Below are 15,788 nucleotides of genomic sequence, written 5' to 3' on the forward strand. Positions count from 1 at the left end.
GCTTTCCTCCTTCAAAGCTGATTATCTCAGGTATTTTGTTACAGAAAGCTGAAGAATACAATAAGTGTTGAGTACATTCACAATGTTTCGAAACAGATCTCCAGAACTCTTCATCTTGCAAAACTGAAACTCCATACTAAGTTGATTTTTTAGGTCTCAATTTTTTCAGAATACACTTTTTCTATTTCAAATGCACATGGATTTTTTATACCTTTATTTTATTTATTTATTTTAATGTGGTGCTGAGGATCGAACCCAGTGCCTTGTACGTGCTAGGCGAGTGCTCTACCGCTGAGCCACGATACCAGACACATGGATTTTTATACTTGAATAGCACAGTGAGTTAGAAAGGTGTGGAGGGGACAGATGCTAGAACTTTTCCCTTGTTAAATCCACCTATCTGTTTATAGCTATTAGAATCCTCAGCAGATCTTTAGAATCTTTGCTACAGTCATACAGAGTGGTTAGTATTTTGTTCAGCAAAAATAATCAAATAACCAATTCGTTTTGATTAGCAGAGGTTTCCAAGGTGGGATGTACTTTTCTCAGTGTATGCAAAATCTTTCAAGTTCTATTTATAATTAACTTTTACCTAAGAAAATGAGAAAATGAAGTTTCATTAATAATGTACATACTGACATTATGCAGAATGTATATAACATGAATAAACAAGATACCAAAAAGTTCTTATGGGGGTGAACAATCAAACAGCATGGAGACCACTATTTTAAGGACAATGACTCCTGAGAGGCAGGAGCCTTCTCTTTGCTTTATTTTCTCTCTCAGTGAATGATTGTGTGTGTGCACACATACCTATACTAACGGTGAGTTTATTTATGTTAGCATTTCAAAGGTTACTGTCACAGAGAAAGCACGGTGGAAAAGGTTGGATCAGCAAGCCTTCTAGAGAGAAGATAGAAGAGGTAACCTGAGCAAGGAGAAACTAGAAAACAAACACACAAATAATACTGGCACAGCTGTGATGACAAAATTAGACACCAGTACAGTCATACAGACATATAGCTTAATAAAAAAAAATTCATGCTCTGAATAAAAACAAAACAAACGAACAACAACAACAAGAGGATCAGTTCTCTTATCGAGATCCCTAAACCTATAGGAACATCTCAAAATTATACTGACCATTCAAAAGCTATTTTTCATATTCTGAAAAAGCCTAGCACACGTTATATAATAGATAAGATCTTTCAAAACACATGACTCTGAGGATCAACTGTCTGAGGGGTGCTTTGGTGATGGAAAAGGTGGAAATTTCTTGAATGGAGCTTTAATTCCCATAGAAAATAGCCAGCACAAGACTTGGCATATCATACAGGTGTTTAGCAGGCCTTTGTGGGCTAAATGGATGCAATATATAACTGCATGCCCACAAAACATCTAACTCTCATGCAGCCTAAAAGCTCTGTTCGTTACCTGCATGTGTGTTAATTGTGTGGGTAACTTTCAAAATTTCAAGGCCTAAGGTACTGTAAGTAATTCATCAGAATATTTTCTTTCTGATTCGCTTAATCACTGATTTTACTGACTCACATTTACCTGAAAGTTCAAAGTTAGAGAGTATAAACAGCAGTTAAATCTCTACATCTTCAAATCTAAGCCAAGGTTAAGGTGGGAGAGGGGTGAATAGTTGAATCATGAGATTTTTAGAAAAGTAAAACTATTTTTTATGGTAGATCCAGAACATTATGCATTTGTCCAAATCATCTGATTCAGAAATTCCACCTCTGTGGTAGTCAAAAGGTGGTATTCCTCGACAGATAAAAGGATGAACAAAATGTGGCACATCTAAGGGAGTGTTATTCAGCCTTAAAAGGAAATGAAATTGTGATAAATATAACAAGATGAAAGAAGCTCAAAGCCCCTGTGGTAACGAAATAAGCCAGGTGCAAAAGGATAAATATTATATGATTCCAATTAAGAGGTACCTAGAATACTCAAATACATAGAGACAGAGAAGAAGACAGTAGTTACTAATGAGGAGGGGATAAAGAATCCTTGTTGAATGAATATACAGTTTCTGTTTAAAATGCTGAAAAAGTCCTAGTGGTAAATAGTAGTGATGACTGCACACTAAGTGAACACCTTAACATCACTGAACTGCACACTAAAATGTGTGGGTTCAGTGGCACACACCTGTAATTCCAGCTGCCTGGGAGCCTAAGGCAGGGGGATCATAAGTTCAAGGCCAGCCTGGGCAGCTAAGTAAGACTCTGGTACAAAATAAAAAATAAAAAGGGTTGGGGATGTATCAGCAGTAAATGTCTCTGGGTTCAATCCCAAGTACTCCTCCAAATTAGTTAAAATGGTAAGTTTTATGTTATAAAAAATTCAACACACACACACACACACACACACACACACAAATGTACAACATAGTTTAAGCCCCAATGTAAATGACAGACTTTAATTAATAACAATATATCAATTGCCCTCTAAATTAAATATAGGGGAAGCTGGTGGGAAGGGAGGCAGCATATGGGAATTTAGTATCATCCATTCAATTCTATAAATTTAAATGTGTTCTAAGAAATACAGTTGTTTATTTAAAAAAAGAATTCTCAGCAAAGGCAAAGGGATTGCCCTGTGGCAAACTCCCTTTTGTGCACTGCCCTGTATTAACTGCCCAGTGACCTGTTGCTGTTGATTGCCTACTAATCAACCTCTTTGCTGGTTCAGCCTCCTTTTCTGCAGAATCTGATCTCATCCTTTTGTTCCTCATGTAACTCCTAGTCCTGAATGCTGGATTTTGGATGCACTTGTTTCCATGGGCTGTGGATGCTACTGCTACTCCCTACTCAGCCAACCTTGCTCAGACCCATGACTTGTCTTGACCTCAGTGTTTGTGTATATTCTGGCTGGAAGGCACTGGCCTACTACCGAACTTTGGTTCTCTGAACCTTGAGATAGTTCCCTAATTCTGCCTGCTAGCCTCCTGTTTATTGTGCTGAGGCACAGTCCAGTTTAACAGTAATTAAATATGAATATTACTTAAAGGAATAATATTGATACAGAATTATAATTTAATATGAGTTCTTTGTTCAATGTAAACTACTTTTTTATAAAGCTCTTAGGCACAGATTTTTTAATTCCCTGTTCTAATTTTTTGCCTTAATTCTATATTTAGAGTATTCTAGATGTAAAACAAGAAATGCAAACTTGAATGCCTATAGGGAAAGACAGTCATAAGTGACCTATCAGAAAACAAAAGGGAATGTTTATAAATAGTGACTGAGGCCCAACTCCTATCCAAAGGCATGTAACCATAACAAACCTCAACACCAGCGAGGGGAACAAAACTTATTCTTTATACTAGATGTGGCCTGCAGACCTCCAGACCTCTGCAAGACTTGGAGGAAAGGAAGGAAGGGTGGAGGGAGGGAAAGAGGGGAGATGAAGGAGTGCCTTATGTGGACTCTGCTATTTAGGATAATACATTTGAGCTAAATTACTTCACAAAAAATGTACATTTACTAAAATACCAGAAAGGAGCTTAGACATATGACAGACATCGTAGGTGAAATTACAGTTTAGAATGACTGACCCTTTGGCCAAATAAGAATACAATGAAAAAAAGTGACTAGTTCTATTTACACTACTGGATGTGGATAACTCTACAAGGACCAAGAGGATATTTATTCTTCAATGTCATGATTCATTTTGTTTTCAATGTCCTTACAGGAAAAGTCAAATAGCAAGGAATAAAGTTTAAAAAGCAAGGAATAAAAGTTTAAAAAGAAAAGAGCACAAGTGTTCAAGATTTCTTTTTCACACTGGTTTACTGTTTCAAAGCCAAATACTAAAGCTCTTTTTATTTTTTTCTTCCCCTATTCTCATTTTGTAAAAGGGAATTAAATTGTGACCGGTTGTTATTTACTGCTGAATATAAGTTTGGGACCAGAAAATATTACACACTGATCCTAAGATTTTTTTTTTTTTTAAACAGAGGGTGTTCTTCACCATAGGCATCTGTTTGCCTATGAACACCTGAATTAGCAAAAGGCCCTGGTGATTAGAACTAGTCTGGAATTTGGTCACCTCCTTTGCACACACAAGTAAAACTAAGTGCTTCTGTTATGTGCAAAAGAAACTGTACAACTGGACAACTGCAGACAGCAGACATACCCTACTCTACATTCAGAAATATGTATTACATATAATGTATTAGTACATTATATAAATACATTTAATAAAGGGGCTATTTTGACTCTGTGAGTAGTGCTTTGTGGCCTGTAGTTTCTTTTCACCTGATCAACCAGATATCCAACATATCTAATTTGAAACTACCTAATTCAAAACTATCCAAGTCCAAACAATTCATACTCTGGTCACAATTTTCAGTGGTTTAATATTGAAGTGCTTCATGAGTCCTCTGCTGAGACTTCAGCTGGGCCAACAACATTACTGCCTACTCTGTTCCTGTCACTGTGCCCTTTAGAGAGGAGCTCACACGGACTGGCCAGGAGCTCAACCTCCCTGCATAGACACCTAGCTGTGGCTGTTCAGCTGAGGAGGGGGTACACTTTTAGCTCCACTGAGTCTCTGAGCTTCCCTCATTGCTTGGGGAAGGCATCTTTTTCAAGATTCTTCCCACCTACCTCATCCAGCTCTCCAGATGGACCCAGAAAGACTACTGAAAACCACTAGGAAGCCATAAAATCCTAGATACCTTTAACTGAATTTGTGTTCACATCTGTAAGAAGTAAAAAAGTCAACAAAAGTGTTGGGTTTGAATACTGAGAGATTCACATAGGTGGTAACATATGACAATGCTAATTACAATTTTAACACAAAGACAGAAACTAGTAAAAAAATTAGGAAGCAACAACTCTCTTTTGTTCAAAATTACATATATAAAAGTGGACGTTGGCCACTTAGGATATCAATCCACAAATAGTTACAGAACACTGTGCTGTGTAAGCTAGGAGGAAACAATAAAAAGATGCATAATGCAATGATTATTTTTTTCATATCAAAATTTAAGATACTAGGTCTCAGAGGTACATGCCAATGGGATGGAATACCAGAAATGAGAACCTTCCTGGAAGCTAAGGAATGTAGTAAAGTCAGTGAAAATATGAGATTATCTGATATTGCAAAGAGGTCATGTAAGATAAAGGAGATAAGACAAAAATATCCAAAGGACAACAAACAATATGATGTAGTATTACAGCAGCTTATCTGGGATATGTAAGTGGCACAGAACAAGAGGCTCAACCAGTTGGCAAGTATGCAGGCAATGGGCTTTCCTGTGTGCTATCAATGCTGATTTAATATGATTATCTCTATGAAGAATAGTTTGTAAAAAATCTAAATATGCACTACTCTTTGACTCAGTAATCCCACCAATATTTATCTTACAGAAATAGGCTTAGTTGTGTGGACTTTGTTTTGTATAAGACTACACACTGCAGCGTTGTTGATAATAGCCAAAGAAAACTATCCCCGTTATCAAGCACTGGTTATAAACCATAAGCCATTAAAAAGAATGCAGCAGACCTGTTTATGATACAAAAGAATATCCAAAATATACTATGTGAAAGAAGCAAAGTATACAGTGTCTCCTGTGCTACCATTAGCGCACACTCACCACCATAGGGAATATTTCTCTAGGGACACATAGAAATTGGTAATAGAATGGCCCCCAGGGAGGCCAAGGCCCACTTTCCACCACGTGGTCTTTTGTACTTTATGGATATTGTGCTATATGCATCCACTACCCAATTAAAAAGATAAAAACTTTAAAGAGAGGCAGGGAAGACATGTACAAAGAGTGCTCTGGAACAGACAATACTGTCTAGGGAGGTGTGGTTACTGAACATTTCCCACAAAAGGAAGGCTGAATGAAATAATCAAGGGAATAAAAAGGCTGGGAGGGTAAACTTGAGGTCAGACCGGCAAGAGAGAAAAGGAAATGAGGTGACTTTTGGGTTGAAAAGAGTAAGGTAGATCCGAATGAAAATAACATTAGGCAGATATTAAGTACTTCCTTTTCTATACTTCTCCTATAGTACTTTTCTCTAAATTGGTTATGCATAAAAATGTATAATAGAATCCATTCACTTATCAATCAAATGCCTATCATGAGCTAAGAACTATGTCAAATGTTGAAGACATAAAATTGATGAGGTTTAGTCCTTACCCCCCAATGAACTCCCCATCTGAGGAAAATACAAATCCGGGGAGAGGAACAACATGATTAGCATAAACCCAAGAGTAATGTCCTTCCTATGCTACATGATGAAGTGATAATAGTGATGGCGAAAAGTGCAGTTAAACACATAGTATTACTGTGTGCCATGGCACTGCTATAGGTGACTTTCATTTATTAATTCACTGAATCTTCACAATAACCCTTTGAAGAAGGTATACTTTTTTCTTTTATTGGTTATTCAAAACATTACAAAGATTGCAGAATTACATTGGTTACACATCCACATTTGTACATAATGCCATAATAGTAACTGTTGTATTCTGCTACCTTTCCTATCCTCTACTATCCCCCCTCCCCTCCCCTCCCATCTTCTCTCTCTACCCCATCTACTGTAATTCATTTCTCTCCTTATTTTTTCCCATTCCCCTCACAACCTCTTATATGTAATTTTGTATAACAATGAGGGTCTCCTTCCATTTCCATGCAATTTCCCTTTTCTCTCCCTTTCCCTCCCACCTCATGACTCTGTTTAATGTTAATCTTTTCCTCCTGCTCTTCCTCCCTGCTCTGTTCTTAGTTGCTCTCATTATATCAAAGAAGACATTTGGCATTTGTTTTTTAGGGATTGGCTAGCTTCACTTAGCATAATCTGCTCTAATGCCATCCATTTCCCTGCAAATTCCATGATTTTGTCATTTCTTAGTGCTGCGTAGTACTCCATTGTGTATAAATGCCACATTTTTTTTATCCATTCATCTATTGAGGGGCATCGGGGTTGGTTCCACAGTCTAGCTATTGTGAATTGTGCTGCTATGAACATCGATATGGCAGTATCCCTGTAGTACGCTCTTTTAAGGTCTTCAGGGAATAGTCCGAGAAGGGCAATAGCTAGGTCAAATGGTGGTTCCATTCACAACTTTCCCAGGAATCTCCATACTGCTTTCCATATTGGCCGCACCAATTTGCAGTCCCACCAGCAATGTACAAGAGTACCCTTTTCCCCACATCCTCGCCAGCACTTGTTGTTGTTTGACTTCATAATGGCTGCCAATCTTACTGGAGTGAGATGGTATCTTAGGGTGGTTTTGATTTGCATTTCTCTGACTGCTAGAGATGGTGAGCATTTTTTCATGTACTTGTTGATTGATTGTATGTCCTCCTCTGAGAAGTGTCTGTTCAGATCTTTGGCCCATTTGTTGATTGGGTTATTTGTTATCTTATTCTAATTTTTTGAGTTCTTTGTATACTCTGGATATTAGGGCTCTATCTGAAGTGTGAGGAATAAAAATTTGTTCCCATGATGTAGGCTCCCTGTTTACCTCTCTTATTGTTTCTCTTGCTGAGAAAAAACTTTTTAGTTTAAGTAAGTCCCATTTCTTGATTCTTGTTATTAACTCTTGTGCTATGGGTGTCCTATTAAGGAATTTGGAGCCCGACCCCACAATATGTAGATCGGAGCCAACCTTTTCTTCTATCAGACGCATAGTCTCTGATTTGATATCAAGGTCCTTGATCCATTTTGAGTAGACTTTTGTGCATGGCGAGAGGAGGGGATTCAGTTTCATTTTGTTGCATATGGATTTCCAGTTTTCCCAGCACCATTTGTTGAAGATGCTATCAGAAGGTATACTTTTATTATGCTATTTAACAGATGGAAAAACAGGCACATAAGGGTTTAAAAACTTACCTGTGGGTTACACAGCTAGTAAACCCAGAATCAGTGCCAGAATGTGCAGTTCTAAAGTCTAAGATATCAACTACTGCTGTTCTATAGGGACCTTGAAAGAACAAATGCTAATCTCAGAACAATAATACCACTTTTTATTTATTTGCATAAGGTTTTGTATCTTGCAAAATACACATATGTGCTATGTCATTTGCAACTTAGAATAGTCCTGTGATATTCTCTTTAAAATTAACAGTATTATACTGCAGTTTTAAAAGAAATGAAATGAACAAAATTACTATTAATTGCCCAAATTCCTATCACTAAAAAAGTAACTGAGGTAGTAAAAATGTTTCTCTCAAAAAATTCTATAGAAATTCATCACAAGGTAGCATTTAAGTTAGGCAATTTACTAGTTAAATACCTCTGAATAGGAAAGGCAACGATGAACCAGACAATGGGACTGATTCGTCATGGTACTTTAAATGACCTTTTAATAGCAAAAGATTGTCCTGATTTACTTAAATAAAATTATTATTCTTACATTTTATTACTAATTACATAGTTATATCAAACACTTTGACAACTGATAAATGTTTAAGTACTGTACTATCCAATTAGCATTAAATAAAATGCATCCTGATTCTTCTCCTTCTCAAAATAGTTTAAATTATTTAAAGGATCAGTTAGAATCAAATGTTTATAAAGCAAATTTGCCTTTCAAATTTAGGAAAGGAAATTCCCCAATTATTTCTACCAGCTTAGCCACTAAGGAGATCCAGATATACCTGCAGAAAGTACCAGCTGACATTACTCAACGGGGGTTTCCTTACTTAATTTTGGATTTCCTTGTTGGTAAGGATATACATTATTTTTTTTCTATTTTTTTTTTAATTTAATACATGGTTACAAAGAGCACTGTTCAATAAAAAATGTGTACTTTCTTGTTTTTAAAAATAAAACATTCTTTACTGAAATTTCCAACCAAAGCACACAAATATCTGATGAAACAAAATGAAGCCTTGGAAACATGGGGCAGAGAAACACTGGCCAGTCGCACTCCCGCACATGCTTGCCGGTCTTTCCACAGTTCTATTATTCAATGCTCTTTATTTTACCACTGAGGAGCCTCTCAATTCAATTCTAAATTGAGTAAGATCCTCACCTCTCCACTTACTCAAATTCTATCTCTTCTTCAAAGTCTTGTTTTTCTCTATGAAGCGTCACTCTCTGGTTTCAAAGATCTCCTTCCTTAGATGTTAATTATATGAATCACATATTCTGGCACTCAACCATTTGCCTCCTCATCCTTTTTCTAATTCAATAGCACTCCATTTATATTTATTTCATGGCACTTATTTTGCTTTGACTTATAGTTACTTTAAATTTATTTCTCAGGACTGGGAATCTAGCTCAGTAGTACAGCACTTGCCTGGATAGGTGAGGCCCTGGGTTCAATCCCCAGCACTCCACACAAAAAAATATTATTTCTCTGTTCCCTTAAAAGGACTAAGTTGTATTCATCTGTGCACTATCTTCAATTAAAGCAATAATAAATGTTTGTTGGGTATAAATTTTGCCCATCCTATAAGTGGTAGGACTCACTGTATTGTTTTCATATAAGTACATGAGAAAATTATGTCAGATTTATTCCATTGTCTTTACTTATCTCTATCCCTGTCATATGCCATGAAAGTTTTTAAAAACCCACAAAATGTGTTTCTTGCTCATGAAGTTGGATAGGGGAAGTCAGGTTTGACTGTTACTCTTCATTACTTTAAATAACAATTTGTAGGAACGAGAAAAGAAATAAGGAAGAAACTCAACCAATACTACCAATGAAGTATTATCACAGAAAATAAAAAATGATTTATTCCACTGCCCATCCTCATCTTATAAGATTATGAAATTTCATTTGTGAATTTTAAAATATAAAAGTTATGCATAACTTTCTGCTCAGACTCAGAAGATTATGAATCCTTGGTAAAAGAAAATTCAGTGTATTTGGCACCGAAGTCCCCCTTCTGAAGTCCTGCTCTTTCATGGGACATATTACTACTATTAAATAGTGTCACCATTCCCCCAGTTGTCCAAGCTAATATCATCAGAACCGCCTTCAGCTCCTTATTCTCTGAGGTCTACTGCTAAATTGACAAGTGCTACAGACTCCACCTCCCCAACACTTACTGCAGCCATTCTCTCCTTTCCAATTAGCCTCTGGTAGTTCAGGATACTATCAGAACTTGCCTGGACTGCTGCAACAAGACCTCTCCCCATACCAGTTTATCCTGTGGACCACAATCAGATTTACCTTCTTAAAGTTCAAATCTAATCAGATAGCTCAGCTGATAAAAACCTCTTAGTACTACTCCCCATTACTTACTAACCTGTCCTATTCAAGGCAACAAGTAACTCCATAAACCAGTCCTAACCTACCCTTGTTTCTTTTCTCCCAGACTCTTATGGTCTAATATAATTGGATTACCTATTCCTCCTGTCTTATGTCTTTTTTCATTTCCATTTGTGGTTTAATGGTATGTCCTCACTTGGTAATGGTCATCAGAAAACAGATACACAAAATTTCATACTACTTTAAAATTTAATATTATAAAACTTTTTATTTTATTATTTTATTTTTGTACCAGAGATTGAAATCAGGGACACTTAAATCACTGAGCCACATCCTCAGCCCTTTTATTTTATATTTTTATTCATTTATATTTTATTTTATATTTTATATTTTTATTTCTTAAAAATAGAAAATGTATTATCATGTTTTCAGAACACCAGCATTTGAAAAATAGTGAGCTATTCTTGTGATCCTCCTGCCTCAGTCTTCTGAGCTGCTGGGATTACAGGCATGTACCACTACACTAGGCTGCTTAAACATTTTAAACATCCCACTTTGTAGATAAAAGAAATAGTCAAGAACTTTATAAAATTATTTATTAATAACCAAATTGTTTTTAATAATATTCAGCTAAGGTCAAAAGTTTATGACTATTTCTGAATCTTCCTATTAAACATTATAGAAAAATATCTTTGAACAGAAAGCATTTGGTTTGGAACTATCATATTAGACTTGATCCCCAAAAGTATGTTTACATGGAAAATATATTAAAGAGTCTTGACACATATCCTGACCCTTTAATATTCAGCTTATTATGATTATTTTAGGTTATTGTTGGACATAGCCACATCAATGTTTATAGCCACAATTCACAATAGCTAATCTGTGGAACCAACCTAGATGCCCTTCAGAAGATGAATGGATAAAGAAAATGTGGTGTATGTATACACAATGGAATATTGCTCAGCAATAAAAAAGAATAAAATCATGCATTTGCAGGTAAATAAATGGAGTTGGAAAATATAATGCTAAGTGAAGTTAACCAATCCTAAAAAACCAAATTCTGAATGTTTTCTCTGATATAAGTAGGCTGATTTATAGAGAGATTGGAAGGGGGATCATGAAAAGATGGTGGGGTGAGATGGACATCATTACCCTAAGTACATGTATGAAGACACGAATGGTGTGAATATACTTTGTATATTTTAACCAGAGATATGAAGAATTGCATTCTATATGTATAATATGAATTGTAATGTATTCTGTTGTCATATATAACAAATTAGAATAAAAAATAAATTTAAAAAAACTTAAGCTTAATCCTCAGATATGGTTGGCATGTTCTGTTAGTTACAGTGATGGTGTTTACAACCTACACAGGTGCACTCCTTTCAGCTCTCTGCTCCCTCAGGCCTCCTCTGCTGTTCCCACTGTGATCACCAGTTCCCAGCCCATGCCATTAACAGCAGTGGCCATGAGAGCAAAAACAAACAAAAAAGAACAGCTCACTATTTCTCAAAGTCTGGTATTCTGAAAACATAATAATACACTTTCTATTTTTTATAGGTAGGGTCATGTGGAACTTGCTATTCAAGTCAAAATGAGTCAAGCAAGATGAGAAAGGGAGTTCTTACAGTATATCTGCTGGGGTGAACAGCAATCAAAAACAGGAAACCGTATTTTACTGATATGGTTAAAGCATAGCAGAGCACTTGTTCAAATATTAGATTATAGATTGGTTATTACACAATACTGGGTTCTGTTCTGTACAAAGTTTTGAAATAAGATAGCTAGCATCTTTTGAAGATGTCATAAAATGTGCCTCAAATTCCTCTTTCTTCCAAAAATCTCACACATGAACTTTCCTAGTCTTTGTTATTAGATATTCCTGTCCAGACCAAGACTCCCTTACAGGACTCACATCACAGATGTGCACTGACTCTATCTCAGGGAAGCCTCCAGAATTCAGTGGTGTCTGTGGACAGGCACAAAGATGGGCTTGCCTTAACTAGGGGAAGAGAGAGGAGGGAGTAGAATATTCCTGGATGAGATCAGCAAGTGTGGGAGTCTGAAGGTGAAAGAGAACACAGTACTTTCTAGGAATTACAAGTATTTGGGTCAAAGGCTAAAGAGAAAAGTGGAAAGAAAGAGAAAAGGAGCCTGGGGTCATTAAGGCCTTTAATATTCCAGAAAAGCTGAGGGGAACCACTGAAAGACCATTCATTGCCTGACTCCTGCCAGCTACACGTGGACAAGCATGACCAGACCTATACTATGGAAAGATCATGGCTTTGGTAGAAGCTGGCAGGAGTTAAGTTTGAAGTAGGGAGCATGTAGGAGGCTAATAGTAAGATCAGAAATTCAGCAGTAGCAGCAGCGGAAGCAGGAGAGAGGGAATTGGCAGAGTTTGCAGGAATGATACTAGACAGCACATCTCATTAACTGACGGATTATCCTTACTTTTTGCAGGAGTCATTTTTTGCTTTTGATAAATATAAAATAAATCCACTGTGATCTGAAGCAGAAGAAAACACATCTAAACAAGCCACTACATTTTCTTGACTCTATAATACTATCAAATGTAAGAAATGTGATCAACTTGATAATTTGGAGGGAGGTAGCATCAATACTACCACGTAACAGGAAAGATGGAGGCTGTTCTGACAATTTTTTGGAAAAAGAAATTAAAAGTTCTTGAGTCTAACTTGTAAGTTTCTTACTTTATGTGACTGAAGTTTTAGTCAAAGTATAGTGTGCCCTAAGGAAAGAAGAAGGAAGAACCTTCCATCAGAAGGACCCTATGAAAACTCTAGGTGAGGACAGTTGCCAGGAAGTCTGGGAACACCTCCAGCCAACTGGCAGCCACACTCTGTACTCAGAGCATAGTTGTTGCCCAGGTCTGCCAAGATGACCTTGGGGAAAAGGGACATGAGACCTTATCCATGTGAGACTATGTATCAAAGTATTTGTCATGGACATCTGTCTCTCGAGGGGAAAAAAGATTCCTGATTTTAAAATATAATACCCTTTGTAGTCCTTCATTCACTGTCCAAACATATGGAACCCTGGTTCCACACCAGGTACTGTTCTAGGTTCTGGGGATACAGAAGATCAAGGCAGACAAATGCTTCCTGTCTACCTGAACTGACAGGATAACCAAGTATCAATAGCAAAACAAAGAGAAAGAAACCCAGCAGTAAATAAAACTGATTAATTTATTGGATCTTTAAACCATACTATTTTGTTTTAAAAAATAACTTGATGTGTACATACAAATATTTAACAATAAATCCCATCAATATGTACAACTAAAAAAAATATAACATAAATATATTTATTTTGGAAAACTTGACACAAAATCTTTCATTGACCCCATGCCACTCTCTCATTTTTTTCCTGTTGATTTTGCATGTCAAGTTCTAGGACCTAGAAATCTCAAGTGACCAGTCTCCTTTTTCTCTCACTGCTAAGATGTCAATTACTTTATGCACAGTAATGGAGGAGACCATGCATGCAGGCGTAGAGAGAGGGCATACAGGAAATCTGTGTAATCTCCACTCAATTTTGCTATGAACCCAAATCTGCTCTAAAAAATAAAGTTTATTAACATTTTTTTAAAAATGAGAATGTATGGGCAGTGTATGTCTCAAGGAGCTATGGGCTGCTGGGTGGACTGGCCTGTGTCAGTAATCCTAGTACTTGGGAGGCTGAGGAAAGAAGATCAAGTTCAAGGTCAGCCTCGGCAACTTATCAAGACCCTGTCTAAAAATAAAAAATAAAAAGGACTGGAGGTGTAGAGCTCAGCGGTATAGTACCCCTGGGTTCAATCCCCAGTACCAAAAAACAAACAAAAAGCAGCTATGGGTTGACGGTAGAGCCCATATGGGTTTCAGCAAGAGCCATTTCTACCTGCCTCCCTTCCCAGTTCCAGATCTCAGCCATGCAATGTCCCTGGGTGTGATGTATTCTGAGATGGTGACTGGATGATGTGAGGGAACTAAAAATACACATATGAAGTATATATTTAAATAAGTCATCAAGTGATGCTTTTTTAAAGGCTAACTAAATAACTATGATCAAACACTAGAGATTTTTCTCCCCACTTAAATCTAACATTGTCTGTAAAAGAATCCCTAATATAGTGAAGACCTACAGATAGCTCCACTTCATTTGCTTATAGTACTTTTATCAGAGTAGAGGGTGGTTCATTATGTATGTGAATAGTACTATTCTTGACACTTCAATCTCTGCCTCCCTATCAAGAAAAGGTTGCCAAAACCAATATTGTACTGAAAACTGATTTCTGACCTTATCAACATTTTTGTTCACACCCTTGCCAGTTACAGAAATTCCTTAACTACTTGACAGTCTAGCAATGTTTTATCCTCCATATAATCTCTTAACACTTTAGCAAAATGACCCAAACTGTGTTTATTTCTTTGCACTTAAGAATTCATGCCAATTGATAATGACTTTTCAAATGTTTATTTTTATGCACTTTAGGATGTAAATTAAAAAGACTAATTAAAGTAAATGTCTTTAACAAAAAAGATCAGATAACTATTTTCAACTTATAAAACATTTTCAAATACAGTATCTGAATTAATCCTTATACAACTCTGTACAGTAGTTAGTTTTCTATTATTACTACTATTTCAACAACATACTTTACAAAAAAGTAAAATTTCATTGAATTGATCAAAAAAGCATTGTGTGGTTGAACCACAGTTTGAACTTACATTTTGATTTAAAATTTCAAGATTGGACAATCTAATCTTAATATTGATTAAATAAATGAGTTGAAAAAGTTATCCAGTAAAAAGAACTTAATGACTAATATAATTTATAACAAATATAAGACAAGTAGGACGGTACTTAAACATAACAAGTAGACAAATATGATCATTCAAGACTATAAGTAATGTGCATAAACACACTTGTTTTAGAATTACAAAGAAATGTATTGTACTTCTACCAAAATATTGTAGAGTGGTGCTAAAGATCAGAATGTAGGCTCCAGGAACATGCTTTTATGTTTTGTTTGCCATTATAATCTCAGCATACTCAGCTGTTGAATGAATGAATGCTAAGTACAACACAGAGCATAAAACTGAGTGTTCTCAGCTCTAGATAAATATCTATGTCGACAAACCCAGGACACTAAGTAGAATTTAATTTGTTAGGTAAATACTGTATGGCTTACATGTGTTCAGACCTACACCAAGGTACATATACATGGATCTTCCCTTTTAGATAATATGCTGCATGAGATCTGGAGTTTGGTGTCAGATTTGTATCCCAGGTAAGCAACCTTTAGTACACTGGTTTTCAACCCTGAAGAAGTCTTAGCAATACCTGGGGAATTTTAAATGCCTACAGGCCTAACCAACGAAATCTGGTTCTGAATCTTAGGGTGAGGATTGTGCACTGAAATTGTGTTCTGTCTTTCATGTTCAAAGTTGATAGTGATGCCCAGTGAGGGGTGTGCACCTCTGCTGAAGACAGTGGTTCTCAACTGTGGCATACAGGAGAACCATTGGGAGGATTTCTTAAAATTCAGTCCCATTCCCAAGTTCAGATTTAGTCAGTCTGGATGGAAA

General features: G+C 36.4%; 1 protein-coding gene and 1 long non-coding RNA gene across 6 annotated transcripts in view; one reads left to right on the forward strand and one right to left on the reverse strand.

The window, feature by feature from the left end:
• The window catches only part of Nsmce2 (NSE2 SUMO ligase component of SMC5/6 complex), a 223,133-nt gene that overhangs the window by 118,596 nt on the left and 88,749 nt on the right, over positions 1-15,788 (reverse strand). The window lies entirely within an intron of this gene.
• The window catches only part of LOC144256294 (uncharacterized), a 77,195-nt gene that overhangs the window by 9,662 nt on the left and 51,745 nt on the right, over positions 1-15,788 (forward strand). The gene's annotated exons all lie outside the window — the stretch shown is intronic.

This window comes from Urocitellus parryii, chromosome 7 (assembly GCF_045843805.1).
Source record: "Urocitellus parryii isolate mUroPar1 chromosome 7, mUroPar1.hap1, whole genome shotgun sequence".
NCBI classification, from domain to species: Eukaryota; Metazoa; Chordata; class Mammalia; order Rodentia; family Sciuridae; genus Urocitellus; species Urocitellus parryii.